The sequence below is a fragment of the Podarcis pityusensis genome (assembly GCF_964106645.2).
Source record: "Podarcis pityusensis genome assembly, chromosome: 2".
Classification (NCBI taxonomy): domain Eukaryota; kingdom Metazoa; phylum Chordata; class Lepidosauria; order Squamata; family Lacertidae; genus Podarcis; species Podarcis pityusensis.
Genome location: NC_138029.1, coordinates 99878837 through 99894530, shown reverse-complemented (window position 1 = coordinate 99894530; position 15694 = coordinate 99878837).

The window sequence follows — 15694 nt, the reverse complement described above, 5'->3', positions numbered from 1 at the left end:
ACAAAAGGCTGCCTTTCCTCAGTGTAGTTCGTTTTGCCATCTTGATTCAAAATGGCATCCAGTTGTATCCAAGCACAGACAAAAAATCTTGATCTTGGGGACAACCTTGTAAAAAGTGGTTATGATATCTTAAGAGGTGCCCAAATGCCAGCGAGCAACTTGCCAAAATAGTAGATTAAAAAATAATAATGGGGGAGCAGGCGCAGAGCAATCCTAAGCCTGCTTACTTTAATGTAAGTCATGCAGAGTTCAATGAATTCACTCTCCAGTAAGTGCATTTAGGACTGTAGCTCACAGGTACGGAATCTGCTTGGTATTCAGAAGGTCCCTGATATCTCCAGGTGGGGCTGGAGAAAAGTCTTGGCTGAAACCTGGAGAAAACCTGCCAGTCCATGAACATAATATTGAGCCAGATGGAACAATGCTCTGGCATATTGCAAGTCCACTTCCTATACAGTGGTACCTCGGGTTACAGACTCTTCAGGTTACAGACTCCACTAACCCAGAAATAGTACCTTGGGTTAAGAACTTTGCTTCAGGATGAGAACAGAAATCACGCAATGGCAGCAGCGGGAAGCCCCATTAGCTAAAGTGGTACCTCAGGTTAAGAACAGTTTCAGGTTAAGAAGGGACCTCCGGAACGAATTAAGTTCTTAACCTGAGGTACCACTGTATTCCTAGAATGGCAGCCCAATTCCAACGCGGAAATCCCAAAGAATCCCCTCATATGGGGCTGCCGAGAACTGTCTTCAGGTTTTGAAAACACACCCCTTCAAATCCTGCTGCATAAGAAATTGTTTAGAGGGACGTACACAGCAGGCAGGCAGGTGTTCCAGGAAACTTTGTAAGGCCTATTATTCATTGTGAGCTGCTCTTGCGCTCCTTGTCACCTGACGGTAGGCCACATATGCAGACTCTGATTAATAAACACTGACAATGAACAGTCAGAGCTGCTGAGACGGGAGCAGTTTCAGTCTGAGGTATTTTTCAAGCTAGGAATACACTTTGTTCTTCAGCATCTTCCTTTTGAGTATAGCGAATATCTGGCAGGCATTGCCTTTCATGAAAAGGCACGGACCCCTTCACGTAACAATACGCTAATAATACCTCTCAGCACTCTATTTTTCAGAAGTCTTTCTCTTACTGGACTGAAGAAAATGAGAAAGAGAGAGAAGTCATGGATCTTATAAAGATGAAGAGAGAACAGATGGCATGCCCATTTAGGGAAAAAGCTGGTCTAAGGGTTGTCGCCAGAGCGGGTCCTACTCAGAGTAGACCCAGCGACGCTACTAGACGCGACTAACCAAGCATCATGAATTTCAGTTTGTCTACTTGGATTAGGGATTAGCATTGGTTACAGCCCCACGATTCCGAGTGCACATTTGAATTGGTGACTCTTAAAAAAAACCCCTGTTTTCCATTTTGAACTTTCCAAGAAACTCTAAAGACAAGGAAAGTAATAGGAAAAGAATACCGATTGTATGTGTTGATGGTACCATAGTATCGGAGTTTAGCTGAAATTTGTCTCTTTAGTTAGAGGAAAGGCTCACTAAAGTCCTGACATTGTCTTCCAGGTGATTTGGAGGGTGTTGCTCTCTCCTGTTCACCTCTATAAAGTGCATCGTATTTTATCAGTCTTTTCCCCCCAGATCTGTAGGAACGGCTTGGGAAGATTATGATGTGCTCACCTTTGATTTGTGCATGTTATAAAGTCACATCATGTGGCATAAAAGTTGGAGCCGCCTGTGTGACCTCTTGCCAACCTTGCCATGTGCAAAAATTTCTCAATCAGGGCTATGCACCAACGTTCTAAATATCTAAATTGGCATTAAGAAAAAATGTTGGCTTTTCCAGCTTTTGTAGACACAGTTCTATGTATGTCTACATACATAGTTCAATTGGGCTATTCTGCGTTCCCAGGTAAGCATGCACAGAATTGCAAATTCAGGATATGCATAGGCATGTGAAGGTAGTATTATAGACTTGTCATTAACACTGATACACATATTTGTTTTTCTACGGCTTGTAATCAGATCCTGAGAATATTAATGACCATTACTGTTCAAGTAGCATGTGTGGCTCAAATGCCTTTTATTGGAAAGAGTAAACATGCCTACAAATGGCATCCAGTTCTGCAAAATGAATGAATGAATAAGTTATAGACATTTTCTATTTTAGTTTGTTTTGAAACAAAATTTAAAGGTAACCAGTATGTCTCCCCTAGACCAATTTTCTTGTAATATGGCAGACGTAATTCACTCAAGAAGGGCTCGGATGCCTGCAAATTTCAACCACTTCTGTCAAAAGGAATAAAGTTATTGCAATTTTTCATTGTGTGTGTGTGTATCACACACACACACACACACACAGAGAGAGAGAGAGAGAGAGAGAGAGAGAGAGACAGAGAGAGAGAGATTCTAATCCTTAATTTTTGCAAATGCATGGGATTCCATGATGACCACTAGTATAGAAGTTGATATGAGAAGGAAAATTCGATAAATACATAGAGTATAGGTCTTATATTGGCCACGATGATGTGATATAGAACCCCCATTGTCAGAGGCAATATACTTTGTTGCCTAGTGCTGAGTACAAAAAAAGGAAAAAAGAAACAGAGTCTGGCACATTCCTTTGCTTGTGATAGGTTTTATTTTGTTTTTGTTTTCTTGACAAGGCTGCTGTTAAAGATAAAGTGATTGAGTTCAGATCTGGTCCAACAATAGAATCTTCTTCTTCTTCTTCTTCTTCTTCTTCTTCTTCTTCTTCTTCTTCTTCTTTCATTGAACTTATATACTGCCGTATACCCAGAGGTTTCAGGGCAGTTCACAAAATAAAAGTCAAAATATAGAACCACAAAATACATAATCAAAATAAAAATAACCCAATAACACCCACCCCCACATAGATGCAGAACGTGTCTTATATTTTGACACAGGGTACACATAGCTTCATGCTATGTGTCAGGTTATTTTACACAGACAGTAAGGCTTCATGAATAATGTTTCCTCCCCCCACCCCACCCCACCTAAATGCAACAGAGCTTGATTCTCTGTTCAACTTGGATCTTTCAAAGTGGGTGGACAGTACATCATTCTATTGAATTACCTGCTCAGTCACTCAAATGTCACGGTAAGATAGATAGATATAGGTTCTATTTGGAGGAGCTTTTTATCGATCAACTAAGATGACATTTTTAGCAGGGGACTAATTTTCATTTGTAGAAAGCCAGCCAGTCCAATAATAATCCAGGAAGCCTCATTAATTAAAATCTACAACAAAAGAATAAAGTGAGTTGAAGAAGCTAAGCAGCTGGCGCAGTATAAACAGACAGAGTTTTTAATTGTAACCTTCATGGTAGGAAAGGCAAGAGTTAACGAGGGCAACTTAACTTCATTATAACACTTTCTATTTGGCTTTCAGCCTGAAGGTTTCAAAGTGTTCTGTCTTCCAAGAGGTAATTTTATTTATATTTGAAGTAAAGTTAGGAGCTTCACTGAACATCCTTCCGTTTTGGTTTGAATTTTGTGTAGAAACTAGCAATTATGATGGGACAGGTGCTTCCTAAAAATATATATATATCCGTATATAAAATCAATTGCGTGAATATTCAGTTTGTATTTGACATCCTGATTAGGGCCTTGTTTTTCTTACAGTGCAACCCTTTACACTGAAACCTGCTCCCAGGTAACAATGCAATCCTATGTCTACTCAGACTGTGAAGTCCTATTGAATTTGGCGGGGCTTACTCCCAAGCAACTGAGGTCAGGATTGCAGCCTCAACCACCACTGCTGCAATGCCACTACCTGCTCCGAGGTGTTATTCCTTCTTCTTTTCTGGATCACTCGCATGAATGATCCTCCTCAATCCCGGATCCCACCATGAATCATAGATGCCAACTCCCAGGGGACTGGTTTGGAAGTCAACAAATGTGTAAAGTAGTAAAAGATGAAAGCATTTTCAATGGTTAGCATCTACTATGTTTTACCTCGAGTGTCAGAGGCGTTATGCCTCTGAATACTGCTTGCTAGGAATCGCAGGTAGGCAGAGTGCTGTTGCATTCATGCCCAGCTTGCAAGCTTCCCATAGGCATTTGGTTGGCCACTGTGAGAACAGGGTGCTAGACTAGATGGGCCATTGGCCTGATCCAGCACGCTCTTTTTATGTTCTTAGTAGTTCAGTATTATGGGATTATTGTCGGATCTCCGCTCGGCCAAGCTGATAAAGCTCATCTTCCTGGATCGCCCTCCTGACAAATAATTAACGACCTGAGCCTTTGATGAGGCTCCAAGGCACGTTCCCCCATTCAGCAGAGAATCCAAAACAGCACGTGGAAGTGATGAGATTTATGGCTACATTGCTATGCTTTATTACTAAGCTACGCAGACAGCAAAATACATCCTCTCTCTATGAGAGCAGAGAGCAACTGAAACAAAGGAACAGAGGAAACAGGAAACCAGTAAACATCACATCCATCTCCTGCCTCCATGAGACTTCCAACAGCCTGGAAGGTCTCTGGAATGTAAACAGAGTCCTGTGACTCTAAGCAGCTGCTCAGTGGCACACAGAAACTAACAATTATGGGGGAAAATAACACACACACACACACACACACACACACACACACACTGCTATAAATAACATTTGAAACAACACTTGCTAGCTTAACCATGTGGGTATGTCAGATGAGCTTGATGTTAGTAAAGTTGTGTTTTCAGTATGTGCTTGTTGAACACAGAGGAGTTGAGAAAGTAGTCTAAAGAGCACCTTCTGAGCAGAAAACGCATAGAATTAAGAATTATTAGTGAAGGAGTATTAAATGTAATACTGAAAATAATGAAATGCAGATTAAGTGATAAAGACTGAAAAATCTTCAGATGCAGTTGATGGAAGTCCAAAACATTGTATAAGATAAGAAAGTATGTTATATGATTTTTGGAAATTATTTGTAAAAATCAATAAAAATATTTAAAAGAAAAAGAAAATGCATAGAATTGTAGAAATGTAGAGCTGGGAGGAAGCCCAAGGGTCCTCTAGTAGGACTCACAACTAAAGCATCCATGACAGATGGCCATCCAACCTCTGCTTAAAAAGCTCCAAGGAAGGTCAGTTCACCACCTTCCGAGAGAGTCTGTTCCACTGTCAAACAGCTCTTACTGTCAGAACATTCTTCCTGATGTTTAGTTGGAATCTCCATTATTGTAACTTGAATCCATTAGTTTGGGTCTCAGCCTCCAGAGCAAGAGAAAACAACCTTCCTCCATCTTCCATGTGACAGCAATTGAAATATTTGAAGACAGCTATCATATCTCCTCTCAGTCTCCTCTTCCTCAGGCCACACATACTCCCCCAACTGTTCATCATAAGACTTGGTTTCCAGACCCTTGATCACCTTGGTTGCCCTCCTCTGCACATGTTCCAGCTTGTCAGTATATCCTCCTTAAATTGTGGTGCCCATAACTGGTCACAGGGTGGATCTAGACACAGGTTAAAAATGCTATAAATAAGTCAAATCATTACAACAAAAGAAAAGAAAAAAAGCCCTATGTAAAAATCCATATAATTTGGATTTTATAATCCTTTGTGCTCTCCGGCACCATCTGGTGTTGGATGTTTATAACATATTCAAAATGTATTGTGACGAATGTAGCTGAGTCCACAGTACTCTGCCGTCCAGTAATTATCCCATGCTCACACTTGAAAGGGAAGGGACATAGCTCAGTAGTGGAGTGACCAAGGTCCCAGCTCCAAACCCTGATTATCTGGAAAAGCATCAGCATCCTGCAGACACAGAGCACTGAATCAAAATAGTAGAACATATTATAAACCTGATCTGAATTCTTCCTTCTCTCTCTTTTTTAAAGCTACACTTCATGTCTCCACGTATACTGATTCTGAATATTCTAATACATTGCGGGCAAACATTTTCACTTTCATTGGATTTTTCTTCCAATGTGATTACCCTGTTTCTCCATTTAAAGCAGTAGACAGCTGCCTCTAGTATGAACTCTTCCAAATACTAACTTTCCACACCATTGATCAGGAACACAATATGGTTTAACTTGATTGTTAATGAAAATGTAAGATTCATATCCAACATGCTTACATCAAGACCAAGTATTCCGCTCATGGGCCACTAGGAAATTATGCAGAGTTTATTTTGAAGTTGCTAAAATAATAATAATAATAATAATAATAATAATAATAATAATAATAAACAAACAAACAATGATTATCAAAGTGAAATATATAAAACACACAAATACCTTCCAGCCCCTAACAAGCTAAGTTTTAAGGGTCGTTTGGCTTGGATCCTAAAATAAGTTAGCTAAAAGAAGTTTATACAGTGGTCCCTCGGGTTACAGACGCTTCAGGTTACAGGCGCTTCAGGTTACAGACTCCGTTAACCCAGAAATAGTACCTCGGGTTAAGAACTTTGCTCCAGGATGAGAACAGAAATCGTACTCTGGTGGCATGGCGGCAGCGGGAGGCCCCATTTGCTAAAGTGGTACCTCAGGTTAGGAACAGTTTCAGGTTAAGAAGGGACCTCCGGAACGAATTAAGTACTTAACCTGAGGTACTGTACCACTGTAGAAGGGTCATTTCCCTTCCCCTTCTACTCCTCCCTGAAGTCACCCGTAAACTTACAAGCTTCTACGGAGGATGAGGTAGACTCCTGAACAATATGGCATGGGTAGACAGGATTGTCAGGGGGAAATAGCCCCAAACTAGGTGAATGCCCTTAAATTAACTTATATTAGGATCCAAACAATTGTTTCCAGAACTTTCTATTGGAGTGATTAAAGGGTTTGGGATGTCACTTTGGAGCAGGGCTGGTGAACTTGTGCCTCTCTAGTAACTGGGCTCCAACTCCAGCACAGGAAATCAGAAGGGATTATGGGAGTTGTAGTTCAACCACATCCGGAGTGCCACAGGTTCTCCATCCCTGATTCTGGAGAGCTGGGGTGTGAATGATAAGCATACCTGAATGGCATTCCAGTCCATGGAACCAAGATCCAAAGGACTGCCCAACTAGTTTTACATGCCCGAGTCATGGGGCTTATGTTTCTCAAAAACAGCTCATCCAGGCTACATAGCAAATTCCTTTCCAAAAGCAGTTTGCCGCATGACATGCAGGCCTGCTGTTCAAAGGTGGAAAGTCGTGAATCCAATGGTGTTTGATTGCAGTAGATCTTTGGATCCCAGCTTGAATGTTTGCTGGAGTAGTTGAAATATGTAAATCCTAAAGCTAAAAAGTGATCTGGGAATGGTTGTGACCACAGTTATTGGGGGACAGAAGAAAGACCAACAGAAGTTGAAGTAGTGTATGGTGGGTAAGGGTGAGTAATAAATGTCATAATAACAACAAAGGAGCTAACAAGGATAATCTCTCGCCATATGAACTGACAAGATTCAATCATCATCTGAGGTCTTTCTTCATGTGGTCCCTCCATAGGAGGCTTGGAGGGAAGCAACATGAGATTGGGCCTTTTTAGTGGTGGCTCCCACTTAGGGAATGCTCTTTCCGGGGAGGCACACTGGGCACCATCTTGATCTATTTTTAGGCACCAGGCAATGACTCTTTACCCCGGCCTTTAATCTGAGGGGTAGTGTTGTGGCTTCTTTTAGTGGGGTGGGATGTGCAAGCCCTGCCAGTGTTTTTAAAGATTTTTTAATTGGATATTGTTTTAATGAAAGTTGGTTTGGGGCAGGCATTCTGTGGGGAAAGTGAGTAAACAACGTTATCATCATCAAGAACTGCAACTATTAAAAGCAGCAAAGCAAGAAAATAAACTACCAGCTCACCATCCCAACAAAAACCCGCAGAGAGGACAAAATCTCAGTGCTACACCAAAAAAAAAAAAACCACCCCAATACTGATTTTGTCTCTTGTCAGAAGCCAACAGGGAAAAACAACAAGACTCCCCATGAGGAAGTAAGAAAAGTTAGGTGCAACAATGGAAAAGCCCCTATCCTGGTAAACATGCTGTTTGTGGCGAGTCCCCCCCCCCCCCCGTGGAAATAAAGACACATGACACATTTATTAAGGTTAATGGGCTAAATAAGGTCACAGTTTTATTGGTTACAGGTGATAAGCAGCATTGGCTTAGGCATTGGTCCTAACTGACTATATTCGGCTTCAGCCCGTCCGCTTGAAGTCTGGGAAGGATTAACCACCAGTAGGGGGAGTCCTGCTGATGCACATCAACTAGGAACTCTCCCGGGAACACCACTCAGGGCGTGCCTTAGGCCCTCACCTCCATAGGCTTCGGACAGGGCCACGCCCCCCAGAATCCTTTATTGGACTACCCTTCAATATGCGGGGCAGGTGATGGTGCTTCCTCCCCTCTTCCATCTACAGAACAATACCAATGCCTAACCGCCAATACCAAGAAAGTTGTGATGATTTGCTACGAGGTAGGTGAAAACCAAGTGGCTGGTGCCAATTTGCCAAGTGGAAAAATTCCTACCAGGCCCCTCAACGGCGACCAACCGGGGTCCATAGCAAGGTCAAGGAACGAAAACCTTCAAGGGCGGGAGGGTGGGAAACACGATCAGCTGGAAGGGGCAAAAGAGGGAGATCCCTGGCCCTTTAAATAGGTCATGCCACGCAGCCAGAGCCATCCGATTGGCTGGCCAGGGGGTGACGCGGCTGCGGATTCCACCAATCGCGTGGTGGCTGGTCTCCAGCCACCACGTGTGTGGTGGGAGCGTGAAGCCCAAAACCCCACCTCCTCTGGAGGGCAGAAGTGGCTTTATTGAAACAGCAAGGAAGGCTGGAATAAGTACACATTGGAAGAGATTATCCTTGTGTTGCATAAAGAGAACATTGAGGTGACTATTGTTCCCAGTGCTCACTGGAAGGACAGATCCTGAAGCTGAGGCTCCAGTACTTTGGCCACCTCAGGAGAAGAGAAGACTCCCTGGAAAAGACCCTGATGTTGGGAAAGATGGAGGGCACAAGGAGAAGGGGATGACAGAGGAGGAGATGGCTGGACAGTGTTCTCGAAGCTACCAACATGAGTTTGACCAAACTGCTGGAGGCAGTGAAAGACAGGCGTGCCTGACGTGCTCTGGTCCATGGGGCCACGAAGAGTCGGACATGACTAAATGACTAAACGACAACAACAAAATTGTTCCCAGTGTGTTTCCAGGAAGCTCGTTATCTCAGGAAAATTTCTACAGAAACAAATCCAAAATGTTACACTCAGAAAACGAACACGCAATATAATGGATTGTGTTGCCTTTAAACTTAGATTGTGAACTTTTACAACAATGAGCACCTGCCTGAGTACAATGGTTCTTTGTCATCAGTTGCGTACATCATTACACAGAAATCAAGCTTTTCTTTTCTGTCCAGCTGGACCTCTGATAGCCTGGCAGCTTGATGCTCTCCACCCTCTCACTAACATATGCAAGGAAAGGGAACCAGATCTCTGTACAACTATTATTTCACTGTTTCCCTTGTTAACCTGACCTGGTGAGTTAATCTTTCTGACAGTGCCACCTGGCACCTACACGAACACCAGCACCACAAAGTGCACCTCTTCTTGATTTTCTGTACTTTGCCACTTTCAATCATGCCACCACCAATAGCCGCATAACCAAATCCTTATAAGGAATGTGAGAACCCTCACGTATCAAAGGCAAAGTGAGCACAGGATTTCGAAACACAAACTGCTGAACTAAATCAGAGATTGCCGCAAAAACCACCACACAAAAATCATGTATGGTGGAGCAGTCCCACCATATATGCATATGTGAATTTTACCCCCCCTCCAACACACAGGTAATAATCGCTGTACAATTTTGTATCTTTGCAGAGTGTTTAATTTCTCACCTTGGGAATCATATTTACAGCTCTCTCCCTTTTTTATTTTGTCCTCACCCCTCTATATATGTAATTGATTGCCTCTGTCTACGCACCCTTGTATCACACCTCTCCATGTGTTTGAGTTAAGGTTACCAGATTTTTTTCAATGAATCCAGGGACACTTTTCATCTTCAACGGATTTGTATGGGGACTGATTTGTAAATCTGGCGACTGTCCCCGGGAAATGGGGACGTCTGATAACCTTAGTTTGAGGTGACCTACAAAGCTACAAATCCCAAACACACAACAATAGCTTTGTGTTTAAAAAGAAATATCCTGCAATCATGATTTTAAAAGAAAAGGCATCTGAAATCCATGTCATCTTTCTTTCTTTTTTGTTTTGTAGCAGAGGCCCAACCTATGCTTGTGAAAATGGATCTAGGTCTGCCAAATGCTGTCCGCTGATACTTCAGCATGGATCAGATTGCCTTTTACAAGACGGATGAAGGCAGTGGCTGCCAGACTTGGTTCTGGCCCTCCTTTCCCCCCTTAACTGCCCAAAATAAAATCTGTGGATGACAAACTCCCAGTGCTGATCATCTATTTCACACCTGCGGCAATGTGAATGTAGAATTGTTGTTCTCCATGACAACCTTGATTGGAATGTGAAAGGACAGAAAGTATTATGTGTTCTCAGGGAGGGTAATTCACAAACAGAAGCCCAGTTCTGCACATAGCTCCTTCTTGTATCCTGTTCTTCTGGGGCTTGGGACCTGCGGGGGGAGTGGTTGGGAATATCAGAGCCTCTTCAAGTCTAGGTCAGATTGTAGTAAGACAAGGCAAGGCAAGGCAAGGCAAGGCAAGGCAAGGCAAGGCAAGGCAAAGCAGGACCCTGGACAGCTCCTCCTGGGCTTTGCTACTGAGTTTGAAAAGAAGAGAGACTTCGGGCTCATGCACACTCCCAATTGTCCTGCCACTTTCTCCTGCTGTTTACCACTGAATCAGAGCAAATGTCAATCAGGTTTTCTCCAGATTGACACTTGCTCCAATTTAGTGCTGAAGGGTGGGTTTTCTGGGGGAATGTGGCAGAGGAAGGCAAAACCGCTTGGACCTGTGCCTGGAAAGCATGGGAGAAGTGAAAAACTGCTGGGATCCGTGCTTTCCAGGCATGGGACAAGCGGGAGTGCAGACGAGCCCATAGAGCATCCATCACCAACTTGTGCTGATGGAAGCTTCAGTCCCAAACATCTGGAGAGCATGAGCTTAGCGAACGCTGGCTTGGAGTCACCTGAGACCATAAAAGAGCTGGAAGGCTCAGTCTACCTGGGAGAGCTGTCTGCAATATTTCAAGGGCAAGCAGACATAATTATTACAACCATTTAGCTGTTCCATTAATCTCATTCAGTGAAACTCTGCTTAAAGAATCGTATAAAACAGATTTTCCCATCCTGGTGTCATCCTGATTTTGGGGACTATAGCTCCCATCACCCTTGACCATTGGTCATCCTGACTAAGGCTGATGGGAGCAGTAGTTCAAAATATCTGGAGGGCACCAGGTTGGGGAAGCCTGATTTAATATACCCTTCCATGCTTGTGTACTCCTCTCCCCACACACATCTATTTATGCTGTTATTCTAAAGAAGGTCAAGAAGTCACATTTCGTTCTGAAAGACTATTATTCTGCTTTAGTTTTCAGTGTAATTTATTTATCTTTTCGTTTGCTCAAATTGTATGAGTTTTTCTAGACACATCTCTGGGATTTATGTATTAATATCCGACCCCAGATGAAGGAGCTTTTATCGGATAAACAATCTTGGTTGGGAGACATGAATGTTAACATTGTGGATGAAGAGTGGAACTCTATTCACCCTTTCACTAAATCCGATTCCATTTGGATGACATATTGGTTAGAATATTTTTATTTTATTCACTGGTTCTATTACTCCTTCAATAAACTACATAAATTCAGCGAGGGGGAGAAATGGTCTGTGATAGGTGGGAAATTCAATAACACTACACAGTAGGAACCAATGAACATATATTTCAGTTTAGCACTCTTTGGTGCTCAGATGGCTTATTGTCTTGTGTGTTCTTTCAGAAGCCTGGGATCAATATCTCACATGACTGTTAAAGCACAGCTGATATCTCTCCCATAAATGCATCATGGAACAGAAATGGCTAATTCCCAGGGCATCTGTTGGGTTTCAATCATGGCTCGTATCTCAGAAGGAGATTCATGGAGAGATTTGGTGGAAGTGTTTGGCTTCATACTGAGGATATATGTGTTCACACACACCCTTGTACTAGCCCAGGTGTTGGTATTTCTTAGGTTTTTTCCAATTCACTGGATCAGTCTCAGCAATGCATCAACCTGGACCCAAATTGTGCCTCCTCTGTGACTATTCACACTTAAGATGTTTGCATGTGCACACAGTGGATCTTTGTTTCCTAAAAGACAGGTTACTACAAAGCTTTGCAAGTGGTTTCCCCCAGCCTTCGGAGCATTCTTGAGACGGATTTATTTTGAAACAAAACTTAACATGGCCTCTGGTTTCAACTCTTTGCAATATCCTAAATTCACATAATGCTTTTTTTTTTTTTTTGGTGGAGGAGGGGGGCATTCTGTTAAAGCACACAAAGACCCTAACCCTGCAAAAACCTATGCCTTTTACCCCAGCAGAGCAGGGCACTCCATGAGCCCACAGGGTCAGGATTTATTGGGCTCAAGAGAGAGGGCCTTCTGAGTGGAGGCCCCTTGGTTATGGAGCTGCCTCCCAAGTATGGCACATACACAGGCCTTTAAATGAGCTTTATAGAACCATTAATTCCAACTGGCTTACTTCAAAGATGCCGTGCTGCTGCTAACTGAAACAGTGCTGATTGCCATTGTATTGTGTGAGTCTGGTGTTACTTTGCCATTATTTCCTTTCGTTATTGTTTTTAAAAGTTGACTTTGAAGGTATGTACCATGTTTATAAAGGGACGCAGGTGGTGCTGTGGGTAAAACCTCAGCGCCTAGGACTTGCCGATCGCATGGTCAGCGGTTCAAATCCCCGCGGCGGGGTGCGCTCCCGTCGCTCGGTCCCAGCGCCTGCCAACCTAGCAGTTCGAAAGCACCCCAGGGTGCAAGTAGATAAATAGGGACCGCTTACCAGCGGGAAGATAAACGCTGTTCCGTGTGCTGCGCTGGCTCGCCAGATGCAGCTTGTCACGCTGGCCACGTGACCCGGAAGTGTCTGCAGACAGCGCTGGCTCCCGGCCTATAGAGTGAGATGAGCGCACAACCCTAGAGTCTGTCAAGACTGGCCCGTACGGGCAGGGGTACCTTTACTTTTACCTTTACCATGTTTATAATACTTTTTTAATGGCTAGAGATGCTGTCTGGAAAGGCCTGTGCCCCCAAAAGCAATGTGACGATCTGTAGATCCCCAAGCCAAACGGAGGACATAGATGATGCCTTCCTAGAACAGATGGCCAAGCATGCAAAAGGAAGGGAGATAGTAGTAATGGGGGACTTCAATTACCCGGATATTTGTTGGATGTCAAACTCAGCCAAGAGCATAAGGTCAAACAGATTCCTCACTGGCCTTGCAGACAACTTCATTGTCCAGAAAGTGGGAGAAGCAACAAGAGGAACAGCCATTTTAGATCTGGTCCTAACCAATGTTGATGACCTGGTTAGTGGGGTAGAAGTGGAAGGATCATTAGGCGCGAGTGATCATGCTCTTCTGAAGTTTACTATACAGCGGAAAGGAGCAGCCAAGCATACTAGGACTCAATTTCTTGACTTTAAGAAAGCCGACTTCATAAAACTTAGGGAAGTGCTGGGTGAGATCCCATGGACAGTAATACTAAAAGGAAAGGGAGTTCATGATGGCTGGGAGTTTGTTAAGAGGGAGATAGTAAAAGCACAACTTCAGGCAATACCAATGAGACGGAAACATGGAAGGTGCCTAAAGAAGCCAGGGTGGCTATCTAAAGAACTTTTAACTGAGTTAAGATTAAAAAAGGATGTGTACAAAAAATGGAAAAGGGGGGAAACCACCAAAGAGGAATTCAAACAAATAGCCAGCACGTGTAGACACAAAGTCAGAAAAGCTAAAGCACAGAATGAACTCAGGCTTGCTAGAGAGGTTAAAAGCAACAAAAAAGGCTTTTATGGGTATGTTTGTAGCAAAAGGAAGAACAAAGAAACAGTGGGGTCACTCAGAGGAGAAGATGGTGAAATGCAAACAGGGGACACAGAAAGGGCTGAACTCCTCAATGCCTTCTTTGCCTCAGTCTTCTCCGATAAAGAAAACAATGCCCGACCTGAAGAATTTGGAGCAAATGATTCAGCAGAGGAAACACAGCCCAGAATAACTAAGGAGATAGTACAAGAATACTTAGCTAGTTTAGATGTATTCAAGTCTCCAGGGCCAGATGAACTGCATCCAAGAGTATTAAAAGAACTGGCAGATGTGATCTCAGAACCACTGGCAGTCATCTTTGAGAATTCCTGGAGAACAGGCGAAGTCCCGGCAGACTGGAGGAGGGCAAATGTTGTCCCTATTTTCAAAAAGGGGAAAAGAGAGGACCCAAATAATTACCGCCCAGTCAGTCTGACATCAATACCAGGGAAGATTCTGGAGCAGATCATTAAGCAAACAGTCTGTCAGCACCTAGAAAGGAATGCTGTGATCACCAATAGTCAGCATGGATTTCTGAAAAATAAGTCATGTCAGACTAACCTGATCTCGTTTTTTGACAGAATTAGAAGCCTGCTAGATGAAGGGAACGCAGTGGATGTAGCCTACCTTGATTTCAGCAAGGCATTTGACAAGGTGCCCCATGATATTCTTGTAAAGAAACTGGTAAAATGCGGTCTTGACTATGCTACCACTCAGTGGATTTGTAACTGGCTGACTGACCGAACCCAAAGGGTGCTCATCAATGGTTCCTCTTCATCCTGGAGAAGAGTGACTAGTGGGGTGCCACAGGGTTCTGTCTTGGGCCCGGTCTTATTCAACATCTTTATCAACGACTTGGATGATGGACTCAAGGGCATCCTGATCAAATTTGCAGATGACACCAAACTGGGAGGGGTGGCTAACACCCCAGAGGACAGGATCACACTTCAAAATGACCTTGACAGATTAGAGAACTGGGCCAAAACAAACAAGATGAATTTTAACAGGGAGAAATGTAAAGTATTGCACTTGGGCAAAAAAAATGAGAGGCACAAATACAAGATGGGTGACACCTGGCTTGAGAGCAGTACATGTGAAAAGGATCTAGGAGTCTTGGTTGACCACAAACTTGACATGAGCCAACAGTGTGACGCGGCAGCTAAAAAAGCCAATGCAATTCTGGGCTGCATCAATAGGAGTATAGCATCTAGATCAAGGGAAGTAATAGTGCCACTGTATTCTGCTCTGGTCAGACCTCACCTGGAGTACTGTGTCCAGTTCTGGGCACCACAGTTCAAGAAGGACACTGACAAACTGGAACTTGTCCAGAGGAGGGCAACCAAAATGGTCAAAGGCCTGGAAACGATGCCTTATGAGGAACGGCTAAGGGAGCTGGGCATGTTTAGCCTGGAGAAGAGGAGGTTAAGGGGTGATATGATAGCCATGTTCAAATATATAAAAAGATGTCACATAGAGGAGGGAGAAAGGTTGTTTTCTGCTGCTCCAGAGAAGCGGACACAGAGCAATGGATCCAAACTACAAGAAAGAAGATTCCACCTAAACATTAGGAAGAACTTCCTGACAGTAAGAGCTGTTTGACAGTGGAATTTGCTGCCAAGGAGTGTGGTGGAGTCTCCTTCTTTGGAGGTCTTTAAGCAGAGGCTTGACAACCATATGTCAGGAGTGCTCTGATGGTGTTTCCTGCTTGGCAGG